Raw genomic sequence first — 17,439 nt, forward strand, 5'->3', positions numbered from 1 at the left:
TGCCTTGTCGGTTTGGTTTCAGAGAAAGATCGCTACCCTACCTGATGTCCATATATTCACTCAGGGTGTGTTGAGGATTCAGCCTCCATATGTGCCACCTGTGGCCCCTTGGGATCTGTCTGTGGTCTTGGAGGCCTTTCAAGAGTCTCCATTTGAGCTTCTTGTCTCTGCTGACCTTAAGTGGCTTTCCCTAAAGGTGTTGTTTTTGCTGGCTATTGCTTCAGCTATGAGGGTCTCTGACTTGGGTGCCTTATCCTATAAGTCTCCCTATTTGATTTTTCACTGTGACTGGGCAGTGCTTCGAACGCGCCCAGGTTATTAACCCAAGGTGGTATCTTCCTTCCACCTTAAGAGATTGTGGTTCCGGCCTTTTATTCTCCTGAGTTGTCTTCCAAAGAGAGATCTTTGGATGTGGTACAGGCTCTCCGTATCTGTGTGAAGAGAACTTCCTCCATTAGGAAATCAGACTCTCTTTTTGTGTTTGGTTTTCCTAAACGTGGCTGGCCTGCTTCCAGGCAGACTCTGGCCAGATGCATTAGAATGGTGATTGCACATGCTTATGTACAGGCTGGTCATCCGTTTCCTGCTACCATCAAAGCCCATTCTTCTTGGTCGGTTGGACCTTCTTGGGCGGCCCATCGTGGTGCAACCCTTGTACACATTTATAAGGTTCTAATCCTTCGATACCGCCGCTTCCCAGGATGCTTCCTTTGGACGCCGGGCTCTTGTGCCCGCTACAGTGCGTCCCCTCCCATGAGGAACTGCTTTAGGACATCCCCGATGTAATTCCTTGTGAAGCCCAGTGTACCCCGCAGCAGAAAACAAGATTTATGGTAAGATCTTAGCGTTAACTTTTTGCGAGGTACACTGGGCTTCACAAGGCGCCCACCGTGACGCACTTAGCTTTTTTGGGTTGGTATTGGCATAGCCGCTGACCCTCTCCTGCGGTGAGTGTGTGGTGTAATTGGCTACGATCGGTACCTGCTGCTGCATTGGGCTGGTTAACGTAACTGAGCTCACTGACATGGAGGCAACGGCGCTGTGCATCTTGAACAGTCAAAAGCTTTGAGCCTCTTGATGCCTCGGTTCAAGATCCTACTCTACACCCCAATGTAATTCCTTGTGGAGCCCAGTGTACCTCGCAGAACAGATTTAGCAATGGTAAGTTCTTAGCATAAATCTCGTTTTTTTTGTCACATGTAATGGGAGATGGACTAATAATATCTAAAGGTAAAATAACCAGATTGCTAAATTTGTAAATAATTGTAACGTTTATAAGCAAATACTTGATAACATTTTGCGCAAAATTCTTTATGGTTACGGTATTTGAGCTGATTTTTTTTAAGGTTTTTTTTCAGTGAGATTTAATGAGGTGTGTGTGTGTGTGTGGTTTTTTTTTTGGGGGGGGGTTCGTGGCGATCACGTACATGGCAAAACCAGGTTGATTTTACCTAGTACATGATTGCCACTTTAAAAAACAAAACAAGAGTACTTTCTAAAAATCTCTAAAAATTTTATTCTTACCCTCTCACCCACCCCCCTCCCCCATATGTACACCAGAAAGTTTTTCTGTTCGTAGACTTCAATTTTATCAGCGATCCTGGGATAAATTGTCTTGCAGGCACTAGGTCAGTGGTTCCCAAACTCTTTTGAACCACAGTGCCCAAGAACATCAGAATTTTATTCACGGCACCCCTAGGCCTAAAGTTTCTATTTGAGACATTTAGAAAGACTTATTAAAATAAGTAAATTGTTTTGTCCATATATTTTATGACTGGCAGGCACCAGCACTGGTTTAGCCTATTACATTGACCCTTCATAATTTTAATTGGTCTGAACCACCAATCCAAGGCACCCATGCAAGTGTCCCAAGGCACCCCAGGGTGCCACTGCACACAGTTTGAGAACCACTGCACTAAGTCCATTTTATACAATTTATTTATTTTTTCTCTAGCATTCATAAGGGATATTGGGGAGACTTGGTACGATGCGGTATAGACTGGGTCCAAATGAGCCGATGCACTTAAGATTTCTTCAACTGGGTGTGCTGGCTCCTTCCTAAGCGGTGACCTATGAGTGGTTCTGATGCTGTACAACACTAGTGGCAGTGCTTCTGGCCACAACAGTCCAGTTTCAGCCATCACTTTGCTCAGCTTGTTCTTAATAGTGCTATTCATTCGCACTGGCCTGTGGCCGGTATGGAGTATGCAGCTTACTATTGATACCCATCAGTTTGCACATGACCTGAAAGACTTCACCTGTAAAATGGGTACCCCTATCACTTTCAATCAATTTAGGGATACCATATCTACACACACATTCCTGCATGATTTTCTTTGCAGTGAATACGGCAGTATCTGTGACAGCGGGGAATGCTTCTACCCAGTTCGAAAAGACATCAGTACACACTAAAACATTCTTTAAATTCCTACAGGGTGGTAGCTGTATGAAGTCGATTTGTATTACCTGGAAAGCTCCGTCTGTAGGAGGGATATGGGATGGCTCCGTTGGTATTGTCTTACCAATATTCTTCCTCAAGCAAGTAAGACATGTCATTGCTTTCTCGCTCGCAAGAGAACCCTGGTGCACTCCAGTAGGCTCATACCTTCCTTGTCCAGATGAGTCATACCGTGTGCCCTTTCAGCTAGGCTCGGGAGATATGCCCTGTGGGCCACTGGCTTACCTTGTCCATCTCTCCAAAGACCTTAGGACTCCTGACCATATCCCTTCGCCTTCCAGACTGCCTTCTCCTGTAGTGAACACAAATTTAGCATTTTGATTAATTGTTGCATGTTTACAGTGTTGAATATCATCAGTTGTGTGGTGTTAGTTTGTATGATGGTGCTTTCTGCTGATTTTGCAGCTTCGTCCGCTCGTCTGTTACCAAGTGAAATTGGGTCTTGGTTGTGTGTGCTTTACACTTGATAACAGCCACTCTGTACGGTTCCTGTATGGCTGTCAGAAGCCTCTTGATGTATGATGCATGCGCTACAGATGTGCCAGCTGCCGTCATAAAATTTCTGAGGCACCAAAGGGTTCCAAAATCATGCACCACTCCAAAGGCACATCTAGAGTCCATGTATATATTAGATGACTTACCCTTTGCCAACTCGCATGCTCTGGTCAGTGCTACCAGCTCAGCGACTTGTGCTGAGTGAGGTGGACCAAGGGGTTCAGCTTCTATGATACCTTCGTCATCTACAACTGCGTATCCGGTGCACAGGTCTCCCGAGTCCATCTGTCTGTGGCAACTACAGTCAGTGTAGAATGTAATGTCTACGCCTTCCAGTGGGTTGTCACTGATGTCAGGTCTCGCAGTGAAAGTCTGGTTCAGGTATTCCATACAATCATGCGTATCAGTGTCTGCACTAAATCCTCCTTCACCATCATTCTCATCCTCCACCCTTTGTGCATGACAAGGCACACTCGGCAAGTAAGTTGCAGGATTTAGTGTGCTGCACCTCTTTATGGTGTTTACAGGAGCCATCAGTGACCGTTCCCACTTTGTAAACCGAGCGGATGAGACATGTCTGGTTTGGGCGGAGTTTAGCAAGGCTGATACGGCATGTGGTGTATGAATGGTCAAGTCATGTCCTAACACTACGTCTTTGCTTTTACTTACCAACAAAGCTATGGCTGCAATACTTCATAGGCAAGTGGGGAGAGACCGTGGTACGGTGTCTAACTGTGCACTGTAGTAGGCTACCGGTCTGCTGGCATCACCATGTTTCTGTGTTAAGACCCCAGCCGCGCACCCAGCACTTTCGGTACCGTATAATTCGAAGGGCTTCTCGTAATCTGGCATCCCCAATGCGGGTGCTTGTGGAAAAACGCACTTTTAGACTCAAACGCCAGTTCGGACTCTTCTGTATGAGAGACCCGTTCTGGTTTGTTCGAAGAGACCATTTCTTGCAGTGGTAGTGCCAGAATAGAAAACCCCGGAATCCAATTCCGACAGTACCCACACATCCCTAGAAAAGTGCGGATTTGTTGCTGAGTTTGCGGCAAAGTCATGTCGCAGATGTCCTGTATTCTATCAGCGGTCAGGTGCCTAAGTCCTTGCGTCAAGCAGTGTCCCAAGTATTTAACCTTAGTCCGGCACAACTGCAACTTATCCTTTGAAACCTTGTGTCCTGTCTGGGAGAGATGAAACAGAAGCTGTTTAGTGTCTGCCAGGGATGACTCGAATGAGTCGGAGCACAACAAGTCATCAACATATTGTATCAGCACCAACCTACTCTCAGGTTGAAAGGATTGCAATCAGTCATGTAGGGCCTCGGAGAAAATACTTGGGCTGTCAATGAAACCTGGGGGGAGACGGGTCCAGGTGTACTGTACTCCCCTGTAGGTGAAAGCGAAGAGGTACTGGCTGTCAGGGTGAAGAGGGACCGAAAAGAAAGCAGAACAGCAGTCAATGACCGTGAAGAACTTAGAGGTGGAGGGAATCTGCATAAGGATGACCACTGGATTGGGCACTACGGGGAATTGACTCTCAACTATCTTGTTTATTCCCCTTAGATCCTGCACTAGCCTGTAACCCCTCCCTCCACTCTTTTTCACAGGGAAGATGGGACTGTTGGCTGTGCTGGAGTAGGATGCCCTGCTGTAGCAGCCATTCTATAACAGGGTATACTCCTAATTCCACCTCTGGTTTCAGAGGGTACTGGGGGATTTTTGGAGCTATCCTGCCACCTATTATTTGTACTACTACTGGGGCTATATTCACCATCAATCCAGTGTCCTGTCCATCTTTGGTTTAAAGGGAACCCGGTATTTGTGAGATCATTTCCGTAGAGGACATGTGTCTGTAACATTAGTCTTTGAGGGGTGTCTAATATATCTTGTACTTCCTGTGCATGGTTCTCAGGGATATCGAAGAACACACCCTCAGGGGTACAGTATATGACACACTGCATTTTACACAACAAATCTCTGCCGAGTAGATTAGTCGGAGCCGATGCAGCCAACAGGAAAGAATGTTTGGTATGCAAGGGCCCTATCGTAATCTCTGCAGGTCTACTCAAAGGGTACTGCTGCACCTTTCCCGTTACTCCCATTGCCAAAATCGTTTTACCCGTAGTCGTTACACCTGTGTTGGAATTTAGCACTTATCTGGCCGCCCCTGTATCTACAAGAAAAGGTTGTGGTATACCAGCTACATTGACCATGACCTCAGGTTCATTTCCAAGGCCAGCAATCAATTTCACCGGCTGCAGACTACAGGTATGACCTGACCTCCTATTGTGTTTTTGGACCCTCCTGCAGAGCATTGGCAGCTACAATATGTGCGGGGGATAGCTGTGGGTTTTAGGGGGTCTGCCAGTCCCTCCTCGGTGGGTACCTCCTTGTTTCCCCTCTATGCGGCTCATAATCTCTCCCATGTGTTCCCTGATCCCGTCTGTGTTTTGGTATCGTGGCTCATATTCAGGTCTAGTGGGTCTATATTTATTATGTGTCCCATTATTTTTACAATCCCTGGCAGTGTCCTTCTCTCCTGCAAATAAAACATGTTATTGACCGTTTCTAACCATCAGGGGTCTGGGGTTTAGGTTGGTTGGACATACCTTCAAGAGCCTGTATACTTACCATAATCAACCTATCCCCCTGCGACTCCCTGTGCTTAGTGATGTTTCGGTCATGCTCGATTGCAGACTCTCTCAGTGCAGCTACCGTGATACCTCTCCAATTTGGCAGAGAGGTTTGCACTCTGGTCCTCAATGCCTCCTTTAGTCTGTCCATTAATACAGAGACAGCTACCTCCCTGTGGTTGGCATTTTCTTTGATATCCTCTATCCCAGTGTATCTAGCCATTTCCTTTAGAGCTCTATGGAAATACTCGGATGCTGTTTCACTCTCTCTCTCTCTCTCTCTTACGTCCTAGAGGATGCTGGGGACTCTGTAAGGACCATGGGGATAGACTGGCTCCGCAGGAGACATGGGCACTTTAAGAGACTTTAGGTATGGGTGTGCACTGGCTCCTCCCTCTATGCCCCTCCTCCAGACCTCAGTTTACTACTGTGCCCAGAGGAGACTGGGTGCATTACAGGGAGCTCTCCTGAGTTTCCTGAAAGAAAGTATTTTGTTAGGTTTTTTATTTTTAGGGAGACTGCTGGCAACAGACTCCCTGCATCGTGGGACTGAGGAGAGAGAAGCAGACCTACTTTTGTGAGTTTCAAGGCTCTGCTTCTTAGGCTACTGGACACCATCAGCTCCAGAGGGATTGGTACGCAGGTCTCACCCTCGCCGTCCGTCCCAGAGCTGCGCCGCCATCCTCGCAGAGCCGGAAGATAGAAGCCGGGTGAGTATGAGAAGTAAGAAGACTTCAGAGGCGGCAGAAGACTTCAGATCTTCACTGAGGTAACGCACAGCAGTAAAGCTGCGCCATTGCTCCCACACAGCAGACACTGTAAGGGCGCAGGGGGGGGCGCCCTGGGCAGCAATAAACCTTGTTTTCTGGCAAAAATATATATATACAGCTGGGCACTGTATATATAAAGAGTCCCAGCCATTTTTTTTTGCATATTTGAGCGGGACAGAAGCCTGCCGCTGAGGAGGTGGGGCTTCTTCCTCAGCACTCACCAGCGCCATTTTCTCTACAGCACAGCGCTGAGAGGAAGCTCCCCGGACTCTCCCCTGCTTATCCACGGTGAAAGAGGGTTTTAAAGAAGGGGGGGCACATATTTGGCGCAATATACAGATTACAGCGCTATCTAGTTAAACATTGTGTTTTTTCCTGGGGATTAGCGCTGGGTGTGTGCTGGCATACTCTCTCTCTCTGTCTCTCCAAAGGGCCTTGTGGGGGAACTGTCTTCAGATAAGAGGATTCCCTGAGTGTGTGGTGTTAGTACACGTGTGTCGACATGTCTGAGGTAGAAGGCTTGCCGGGGGAGAAGGTGGAGAAAATGAATGTGGTGTCTCCGTTGACAACGCCGACACCTGACTGGATGGATATGTGGAATGTTTTAAGTGCTAATGTAAATTTATTGCACAAAAGATTAGACAAAGCCAGGGAATCAACCCATGTCTGTCTCTGTCGCAGGGACCTTCGGGGTCTCAAAAGTGCCCACTATCCCAAATAGTAGACACAGATACCGACACGGATTCTGACTCCAGTGTCGACTACGATGATGCAAAGTTACAGCCAAAACTGGCTAAATGTATTCGATATATGATTATTGCAATAAAAGAGGTTTTGCATATCACAGAGGAACCCCCTGTCCCTGACACGAGGGTACACATGTATAAGGAAAAGAAACCTGAGGTAACCTTTCCTCCCTCACATGAGCTGAACGAGTTATGTGAAAAGGCTTGGGAATTTCCAAACAAAAAACTGCAGATTCCCAAAAGGATTCTTATGGTGTATCCTTTCCCGCCAAAGGACAGGATACGGTGGGAATCCTCCCCTAGGATGGACAAAGCGTTGACACGCTTATCCAAGAAGGTAGCGCTGCCATCCCAGGATACGGCTACCCTCAGGGATCCTGCTGATCGCAAGCAGGAGGTTACCTTGAAGTCCATTTACACGCATTCGGGTACATTACTCAGACCGGCTATTGCGTCGGCCTATGTGTGTAGCGCTGTAGCAGCATGGACGGATACCTTATCAGCGGAAATTGAAACCCTGGATAAGGATACCATCTTATTGACCCTAGGACATATAAAAGATGCTGTCTTATATATGAGGGATGCTCAAAGAGACATTGGTCTATTGGGTTTTAGAATCAACGCTATGTCGATTTCTGCTAGACGAGTCCTATGGACCCGGCAATGGACAGGTGATGCCGACTCAAAGAGGCATGTGGAGGTTTTACCTTACAAGGGTGAGGAATTGTTTGGAGAAGGTCTCTCTGATCTGGTCTCCACAGCTACAGCTGGTAAATCCAATTTTTTGCCTTATATTCCCTCACAGCCTAAGAAAGCGCCACATTATCAAATGCAGTCCTTTCGGTCACAGAGAAACAAGAAAGTACGAGGTGCGTCCTTTCTTGCCAGAGGTAAGGGCAGAGGAAAGAAGCTGCACAACACAGCTAGTTCCCAGGAACAGAAGTCTTCCCCGGCCTCTAAAAAATCCACCGCATGACGCTGGGGCTCCACTACGGGAGTCCGCCCCAGTGGGGGCACGTCTTTGACTTTTCAGCCACATCTGGGTTCACTCACAGGTGGATCCCTGGGCAGTAGAAATTGTTTCTCAGGGTTACAAGCTGGAAAGAGGTGTCTCCTCGCTGGTTTTTCAAATCGACCCTGCCAGCTTCTCCCTCAGAGAGGCAGTTGGTGTTAAATGCAGTTCACAAATTGTATCTTCAACAGGTGGTGGTCAAGGTTCCCCTACTGCAACAAGGGAGGGGATATTACTCAACCCTGTTTGTAGTCCCGAAACCGGACGGTTCGGTCAGACCCATTTTAAATTTAAAATCCCTGAACCTATACTTGAAAAGGTTCAAGTTCAAGATGGAATCACTCAGAGTGGTCATCGCCAGCCTGGAAGGGGGGGATTTTATGGTATAAAGGATGCATACCTTCATGTTCCAATATATCCACCTCATCAGGCGTACCTGAGATTTGCGGTAAAGGATTGTCATTACCAATTTCAGATGTTGCCGTTTGGGCTTTCCACGGCTCCGAGGATTTTCACCAAGGTAATGGCGGAAATGATGGTGCTCCTGCGCAAACAGGGGGTCACAATTATCCCGTACTTGGACGATCTCATAAAAGCGAGAGCAAGAGAGCAGTTGCTGAGCAGCGTGTCACTTTCACTGAGAGTGTTACAGCAACACGGCTGGATTCTCAATATCCCGAAGTCACAGCTGGTTCCTACCTTCTGGTCTGACCTTCTTGGGCATGATTCTGGATACGGACCACAAAAGGGTTTATCTTCCAACGGAAAAGGCTCAAGGCATCATGACTCTGGTCAGGAACCTATTGAAACCAAAACAGGTGTCAGTGCATCACTGCACTCGAGTCCTGGGAAAGATGGTGGCATCTTACGAGGCCATTCCGTTCGGCAGGTTCCATGCGATGACCTTCCAATGGGACCTACTGGACAAGTGGTCCGGGTCACATCTACAGATTCATCAGTTGATCACACTGTCCCCTCCTGTGGTGGCTGCAGAGTGCTCACCTTCTAGAGGGCCGCAGGTTCGGCATTCAGGACTGGGTTCTGGTGACCACGGACGCGAGCCTCCGAGGTTGGGGAGCAGTCACACAAGGACGAAACTTCCAGGGTCTTTGGTCAAGTCAAGAAACTTGTCTTCACATCAACGTCCTGGAGCTAAGGGCCATATACAACGCCCTTCGTCAAGCGGATACCTTGCTTCGCGACTTACCAGTTCTGATCCAGTCAGACAACATCACCGCAGTGGCTCATGTAAACCGCCAGGGCGGCACAAGGAGCAGAGTGGCAATGGCGGAAGCCACCAGGATTCTATGCTGGGCGGAAAATCATGTAAGCGCACTGTCAGCAGTGTTCATTCCGGGAGTGGACAACTGGGAAGCAGACTTCCTCAGCAGGCACGACCTGCATCCTGGAGAGTGGGGACTTCATCAGGAAGTCTTCGCACAGATTGCAAGTCAGTGGGGACTGCCCCAAATAGACATGATGGCGTCCCGCCTCTACAAAAAGCTACAGAGGTATTACGCCAGGTCAAGAGACCCTCAGGCGGTAGCGGTGGACGCCCTAGTGACACCGTGGGTGTTCCAGTCGGTCTGTGTTTCCTCCTCTTCCTCTCATTCCAAAGGTGTTGAAAATAATAAGAAAAAGAGGAGTACAGACAATTCTCATTGTTCCAGATTGGCCACGAAGGGCCTGGTATCCGGATCTGCAGGAGATGCTCACAGAAGATCCGTGGCCTCTTCCTCTAAGACAGGACCTGTTGCAACAGGGGCCCTGTCTGTTCCAAGATTTACCGCGGCTGCGTTTGACGGCATGGCGTTGAACGCCGGATCCTAGCGGAAAAGTGCATTCCGGATGAGGTCATTCCTACTCTGATAAAGGCTAGGAAGGAAGTGACAGCGAAACATTATCACTGTATATGGCAAAAATATGTTTCTTGGTGTGAGGCCAGGAATGCTCCCACGGAGGAATTCCATCTGGGCCGTTTCCTTCACTTCCTACAGTCTGGAGTGAATTTGGGCCTAAAATTAGGCTCCATTAAGGTTCAGATTTCGGCCTTATCCATTTTCTTTCAAAAAGAATTGGCTTCTCTCCCAAAAGTACAGACTTTTGTGAAAGGAGTGCTGCATATTCAGCCTCCTTTTGTACCTCCGGTGGCGCCTTGGGACCTTAACGTGGTGTTGAGTTTCCTTAAGTCGCACTGGTTTGAACCACTTAAAACGGTGGAGTTAAACTATCTCACTTGGAAAGTGGTCATGTTGTTAGCCTTGGCTTCGGCTAGGCGAGTGTCGGAATTGGCGGCTTTGTCTCATAAAAGCCTCTATCTAGTTTTCCATATAGATAGAGCGGAATTGCGGACCCGTCCTCAATTTTTGCCTAAGGTGGTGTCATCTTTTCATACGAACCAACCTATTGTGGGGCCTGTGGCTACACGAGACTTGGAGGATTCCGAGTCCCTTGATGTGGTCAGGGCTTTGAAAATTTACGTGGCCAGAACGGCTAGAGTCAGAAAAACAGAAGCGCTGTATGCAGCCAACAAGGATGGCGCTCCTGCTTCAAAGCAGACTATTGCTCGCTGGATTTGTAACATGATTCAGCAGGCACATGCAACGGCTGGATTGCCGTTACCAAAATCTGTCAAGGCCCATTCCGCTAGGAAGGTGGGCTCATCTTGGGCGGCTGCCCGAGGGGTCTCGGCACTACAACTGTGCCGAGCTGCTACTTGGTCGGGTTCAAACACCTTTGCAAAGTTCTATAAGTTTGATACCGTGGCTGAGGAAGACCTCCTGTTTGCTCAATCGGTGCTGCAGAGTCATCCGCACTCTCCCGCCCGTTTGGGAGCTTTGGTATAATCCCCATGGTCCTTACGGAGTCCCCAGCATCCTCTAGGACGTAAGAGAAAATAAGATTTTAAACCCACCGGTAAATCTTTTTCTCGTAGTCCGTAGAGGATGCTGGGCGCCGGTCCCAAGTGCGGACTGCTTCTGCAAGACTTCTATATAGTTTTGCTTACATAAGGGTTATATTATAGTTTTCATCGGTCTACGACTGATGCTATGTGTTGTTTTTTCATACTGTTAACTAGTTAGTTTATCACAAGTTATACGGTGTGAATGGTGTGGGCTGATATGAATCTTGCCCTTGGTTTAACAAAAATCCTTTCCTCGTACTGTCCGTCTCCTCTGGGTACAGTTTCTCTAACTGAGGTCTGGAGGAAGGGCATAGAGGGAGGAGCCAGTGCACACCCATACCTAAAGTCTTTCTTAAAGTGCCCATGTCTCCTGCGGAGCCCCTCTATCCCCATGGTCCTTACGGAGTCCCCAGCATCCTCTACGGACTACGAGAAAAAGATTTACCGGTAGGTTTAAAATCTTATTTCTCTGCGTCCTAGTGGATGCTGGGTACTCCGTAAGGACCATGGGGAATAGGCGGGCTCCGCAGGAGACTGGGCACTCTTAAAAGAAAGATTAGGTACTATATTTGGTGTGCACTGGCTCCTCCCTCTATGCCCCTCCTCCAGTTAGAATCTGTACCCGGCCAGAGCTGGATGCACCTAGTGGGCTCTCCTGAGCTTACTAGAAAAGAAAGTATTTGTTAGGTTTTTTATTTTCAGTGAGATCTGCTGGCAACAGACTCACTGCTACGAGGGACTGAGGGGAGAGAAGCAAACCTACCTGCTTGCAGCTAGCTTGTGCTTCTAAGGCTACTGGACACCATTAGCTCCAGAGGGTTCGAACACAGGGCCCGACCTCGATCGTCCGTTCCCGGAGCTGCGCCGCCATCCCCCTTGCAGAGCCAGAAGACAGAAGAAAAAGACGAAAAACGGCGGCTGAAGACTCCTGTCTTCATTAAGGTAGCGCACAGCACTGCAGCTGTGCGCCATTGCTCCCATAGCACACCACACACTCCGGTCACTGTTGGGTGCAGGGCGCTGGGGTGGGGCGCCCTGGGCAGCAATTAGATTACCTTTTGGCACAATTAGCACATAATACAGTGTATAACACTGTATATGTGCAAAAAACCCCGCCATTAACATTATAAAAAGCGGGAGAAGCCTGCCGCTGAAGGGGCGGGGCTATCTTCCTCAGCACACCAGCGCCATTTTCTCTTCACAGCTCCGCTGGAAGAACGCTCCCCAGGCTCTCCCCTGCAGTATCCATACAACAAGGGTAAAAAAGAGAGGGGGGGCACATAAATTTAGGCGCAAAATTGTGTATAATAGCAGCTATTGGGAAAAATCACTCAGTACAGTGTAAATCCCTGTGATATATAGCGCTGTGGTGTGTGCTGGCATACACTCTCTCTCTCTGTCTCCCCAAAGGACTTGGTGGGGTCCTGTCCTCAGTCAGAGCATTCCCTGTGTGTGTGCGGTGTGTCGGTACGGCTGTGTCGACATGTTTGATGAGGCTTACGTGGAGGCTGAGCAGGAGCCGATAAGTGTGATGTCGCCCCCTACGGGGCCGACACCAGAGTGGATGGATATGTGGAAGGTATTAACCGACAGTGTCAACTCCTTACATAAAAGGTTCGATGACGTAACAGCTTTGGGACAGCCGGCTTCTCAGCCCGCGCCTGCCCAGGCGTCTCAGAGGCCATCAGGGGCTCAAAAACGCCCGCTACCTCAGATGGCAGACACAGATGTCGACACGGAGTCTGACTCCAGTGTAGACGAGGATGAGACAAATGTACAGTCCACAAGGGCCATCCGATGCATGATTACGGCAATGAAAAATGTGTTGCACACTTCTGACATTAACCCGGTTACCACTAAAAAGGGTATTATGTTTGGGGAGAAAAAGCAGCCAGTGACTTTTCCCCCATCTGATGAGTTGAATGAATTGTGTGAAGAAGCGTGGTGTTCCCCTGATAAGAAACTAGTGATTTCTAAGAGGTTACTGATGGCGTACCCTTTCCCGCCAGCAGACAGGTTACGTTGGGAGACGTCCCCTAGGGTGGACAAGGCGCTCACACGCTTATCTAAAATGGTGCACTGCCGTCTCAGGATACGGCCGCCCTAAAGGAGCCTGCAGATAGAAAGCGGGAGGCTATCCTGAAGTCTGTATATTACACACTCAGGTACTATACTGAGACCTGCAATTGCTTCAGCATGGATGTGTAGTGCTGCAGCAGCATGGTCTGATACCCTGTCAGATAACATTGATACCCTCGACAGGGATACTATTTTGCTAACCATAGAGCATATAAAAGACGTCGTCTTATATATGAGGGATGCACAGAGGGATATTTGCCGGCTGGCATCTAGAATTAATGCAATGTCCATTTCTCTGACGTCCTAAGTGGATGCTGGGTCTCCGTAAGGACCATGGGGAATAGCGGCTCCACAGGAGACTGGGCACAACTATAAAGAAAGCCTTAGGTCAACTGGTGTGCACTGGCTCCTCCCACTATGACCCTCCTCCAGACTTCAGTTAGACTCTTGTGCCCGGCTGAGCTGGATGCACACTAGGGACTCTCCTGAGCTCCTAGAAAGAAAGTATATTTAGGTTTTTTATTTTACAGTGAGATCTGCTGGCAACAGACTCACTGCAGCGAGGGACTAAGGGAAGAAGCGACCCTACCTAACAGGTGGTAGTTTGGGCTTCTTAGGCTACTGGACACCATTAGCTCCAGAGGGATCGACCGCAGGACCCGACCTTGGTGTTCGTTCCTGGAGCCGCGCCGCCGTCCCCCTTACAGAGCCAGAAGCATGAAGAGGTCCGGAAAATCGGCGGCAGAAGACTTCGGTCTTCACCAAGGTAGCGCACAGCACTGCAGCTGTGCGCCATTGCTCCTCATGTACACCTCACACTCCGGTCACTGGGTGCAGGGCGCTGGGGGGGTGCGCCCTGAGGGCAATATATGACACCTTGGCTGGCAAATCTACATCATATATAGTCCTAGAGGCTATATAGATGTAAAAATACCCCTGCCAGTATTCCTGAAAAAGCGGGAGAAGTCCGTCGGAAAAGGGGCGGGGCCATCTCCCTCAGCACACTGGCGCCATTTTTCCCTCACAGCTCCGCTGGAAGGAAGCTCCCTGGCTCTCCCCTGCAGTCTGAACACTACAGAAGGGTAAAAAAGAGAGGGGGGGCACTAAATTTAGGCGCAGGATATATATATATATATATAAAGCAGCTATAAGGGAAAACACTCATTTATAGTGGGATCCCTGTGTTATATAGCGCTCTGGTGTGTGCTGGCATACTCTCTCTCTGTCTCCCCAAAGGGCTTTGTGGGGTCCTGTCCTCTGTCAGAGCATTCCCTGTGTGTTTGCGGTGTGTCGGTACGGCTGTGTCGACATGTTTGATGAGGAGGCTTATGTGGAGGCGGAGCAGATGCCTGTAAATGTGATGTCACCCTCTGCGGGGTCGACACCTGAGTGGATGGTGCTGTGGAAGGAATTACGCGACAGTGTCGACTCCTTGCATAAAAGGTTTGACGACATACCTAATGTGGGACAGCCGGCTTCTCAGCCTGTGCCTGCCCAGGTGTCTCAAAAGCCATCAGGGGCTCTAAAACGCCCGCTACCTCAGATGGCAGACACAGATGTCGACACGGATACTGACTCCAGTGTCGACGACGATGAGACTAATGTAACTTCCAGTAGGGCCACACGTTACATGATTGAGGCAATGAAAAATGTGTTGCACATTTCTGATGTTACCCCCGGTACCACAAAAAAGGGTATAATGTTTGGAGAGAAAAAACTACCAGTAGCTTTTCCTCCATCTGAGGAGTTAAATGAAGTGTGTGAAGAAGCGTGGGCTTCCCCTGATAAAAAGCTGGTAATTTCTAAGAGGTTACTAATGGCGTACCCTTTCCCGCCAGAGGATAGGTCACGCTGGGAAACATCCCCTAGGGTGGATAAAGCGCTCACACGCTTGTCAAAGAAGGTGGCACTACCGTCTCCGGATACGGCCGCCCTGAAGGAATCTGCTGATAGAAAGCAGGAGGCTATCCTGAAATCTATATATACACACACATGTGTTATACGGCTATTGCTTCAGCCTGGATGTGCAGTGCTGCTGCTGCATGGTCAGATTCCCTGTCAGAAAATATAGATACCCTAGACAGGGACACTATACACCGTAGAGCATATAAAAGACGCACTTTTATACATGAGGGATGCACAGAGGGATATTTGCCGGCTGGCATCCAAAATTAGTGCAATGTCCATTTCTGCCAGGAGAGGGTTATGGACCCGGCAGTGGACAGGAGATGCAGATTCCAAAAGACACATGGAAGTTCTGCCTTATAAGGGTGAGGAGTTGTTCGGGGATGGTCTCTCGGACCTCGTTTCCACAGCAACAGCTGGGAAGTCTACATTTTTACCCCATGTTCCCTCACAACCAAAGAAAGCACCGTATTATCAGGTACAGTCCTTTCGGCCCAATAGGGGCAAGCGGGTTAAAGGCGCGTCCTTTCTGCCCAGAGGCAGAGGTAGGGGAAAGAAGCTGCAGCATACAGCCAGTTCCCAGGAGCAAAAGTCCTCCCCCGCTTCCTCTAAGTCCACAGCATGACGCTGGGGCTCCACAGGCGGAGCCAGGTACGGTGGGGGCCCGTCTCAAATATTTCAGCAATCAGTGGGCTCGCTCACGGGTGGATCCCTGGATTTTTCAGATAGTATCTCAGGGGTACAAGCTGGAATTCGAGACTTCTCCCCGCCGTTTCCTCAAATCTGCCTTGCCAACCACTCCCTCAGGCAGGGAGGCAGTGTTACAAGCAATTCACAAGCTGTATTCACAACAGGTGATAGTAAAGGTACCCCTACTTCAACAAGGAAGGGGTTACTATTCCACACTGTTTGTGGTACCGAAACCGGACGGTTCGGTGAGACCCATTTTAAATTTGAAATCCTTGAACACATATATAAAAAAATTCAAGTTCAAGATGGAATCGCTCAGGGCGGTTATTGCAAGCCTGGACGAGGGGGATTACATGGTATCACTGGACATCAAGGATGCTTACCTGCATGTCCCCATTTACCATCCTCACCAGGAGTACCTCAGATTTGTGGTACAGGATTGTCATTACCAAGTCCAGACGTTGCCATTCGGTCTATCCACGGCTCCGAGGGTCTTTACCAAGGTAATGGCCGAAATGATGATACTCCTTCGAAAGAAGGGAGTTTTAATTATCCCGTACTTGGACGATCTCCTGATAAAGGCGAGGTCCAGAGAGCAGTTGTTGGTCGGGGTAGCACTATCTCGAGAAGTGCTACAACAGCACGGCTGGATTCTAAACATTCCAAAGTCACAGCTGGTCCCTACGACACGTCTACTGTTCCTGGGGATGGTTCTGGACACAGAACAGAAAAAAGTGTTTCTCCCGGAGGAGAAGGCCAAGGAGCTGTCATCTCTAGTCAGAGGCCTCCTAAAACCAAAACAGGTGTCGGTGCATCACTGCACGCGGATCCTGGGAAAAATGGTAGCTTCCTACGAAGCGATTCCATTCGCAGGTTTCATGCAAGAACCTTTCAGTGGGACCTGTTGGACAAGTGGTCCGGATTGCATCTTCAGATGCATCGACTGATAACCCTGTCTCCAAGGACAAGGGTGTCTCTGCTGTGGTGGCTGCAGAGTGCTCATCTTCAAGAGGGCCGCAGATTAGGCATACAGGACTGGGTCCTGGTGACCACGGATGCCAGCCTTCGAGGCTGGGGGGCAGTCACACAGGGAAGAAACTTCCAAGGACTATGGTCAAGTCAGGAGACTTCCCTGCACATAAATATTCTGGAACTAAGGGCCATTTACAATGCCCTAAGTCAGGCAAAACCCCTGCTTCAAAACCAGCCGGTACTGATCCAGTCAGACAACATCACGGCGGTCGCCCATGTAAACCGACAGGGCGGCACAAGAAGCAGGACGGCAATGGCAGAAGCCACAAGGATTCTCCGATGGGCGGAAAATCACGTGTTAGCACTGTCAGCAGTGTTCATTCCGGGAGTGGACAACTGGGAAGCAGACTTCCTCAGCAGGCACGACCTCCACCCGGGAGAGTGGGGACTTCATCCAGAAGTCTTCCAAATGATTGTAAACCGTTGGGAAAGGCCACAGGTGGACATGATGGCGTCCCGCCTAAACAAAAAGCTAGAAAAGTATTGCGCCAGGTCAAGAGACCCGCAGGCGATAGCTGTGGACGCTCTAGTGACACCGTGGGTGTCCCGGTCGGTTTATGTGTTCCCTCCTCTTCCTCTCATACCAAAGGTACTGAGGATAATACGGAGAAGAGGAGTAAGAACTATACTCATTGTTCCGGATTGGCCAAGAAGAGCTTGGTACCCGGAACTTCAAGAAATGATCTCAGAGGACCCATGGCCTCTACCGCTC

The sequence above is a fragment of the Pseudophryne corroboree genome, chromosome 3 (genome assembly GCF_028390025.1).
Source record: "Pseudophryne corroboree isolate aPseCor3 chromosome 3, aPseCor3.hap2, whole genome shotgun sequence".
NCBI classification, from domain to species: Eukaryota; Metazoa; Chordata; class Amphibia; order Anura; family Myobatrachidae; genus Pseudophryne; species Pseudophryne corroboree.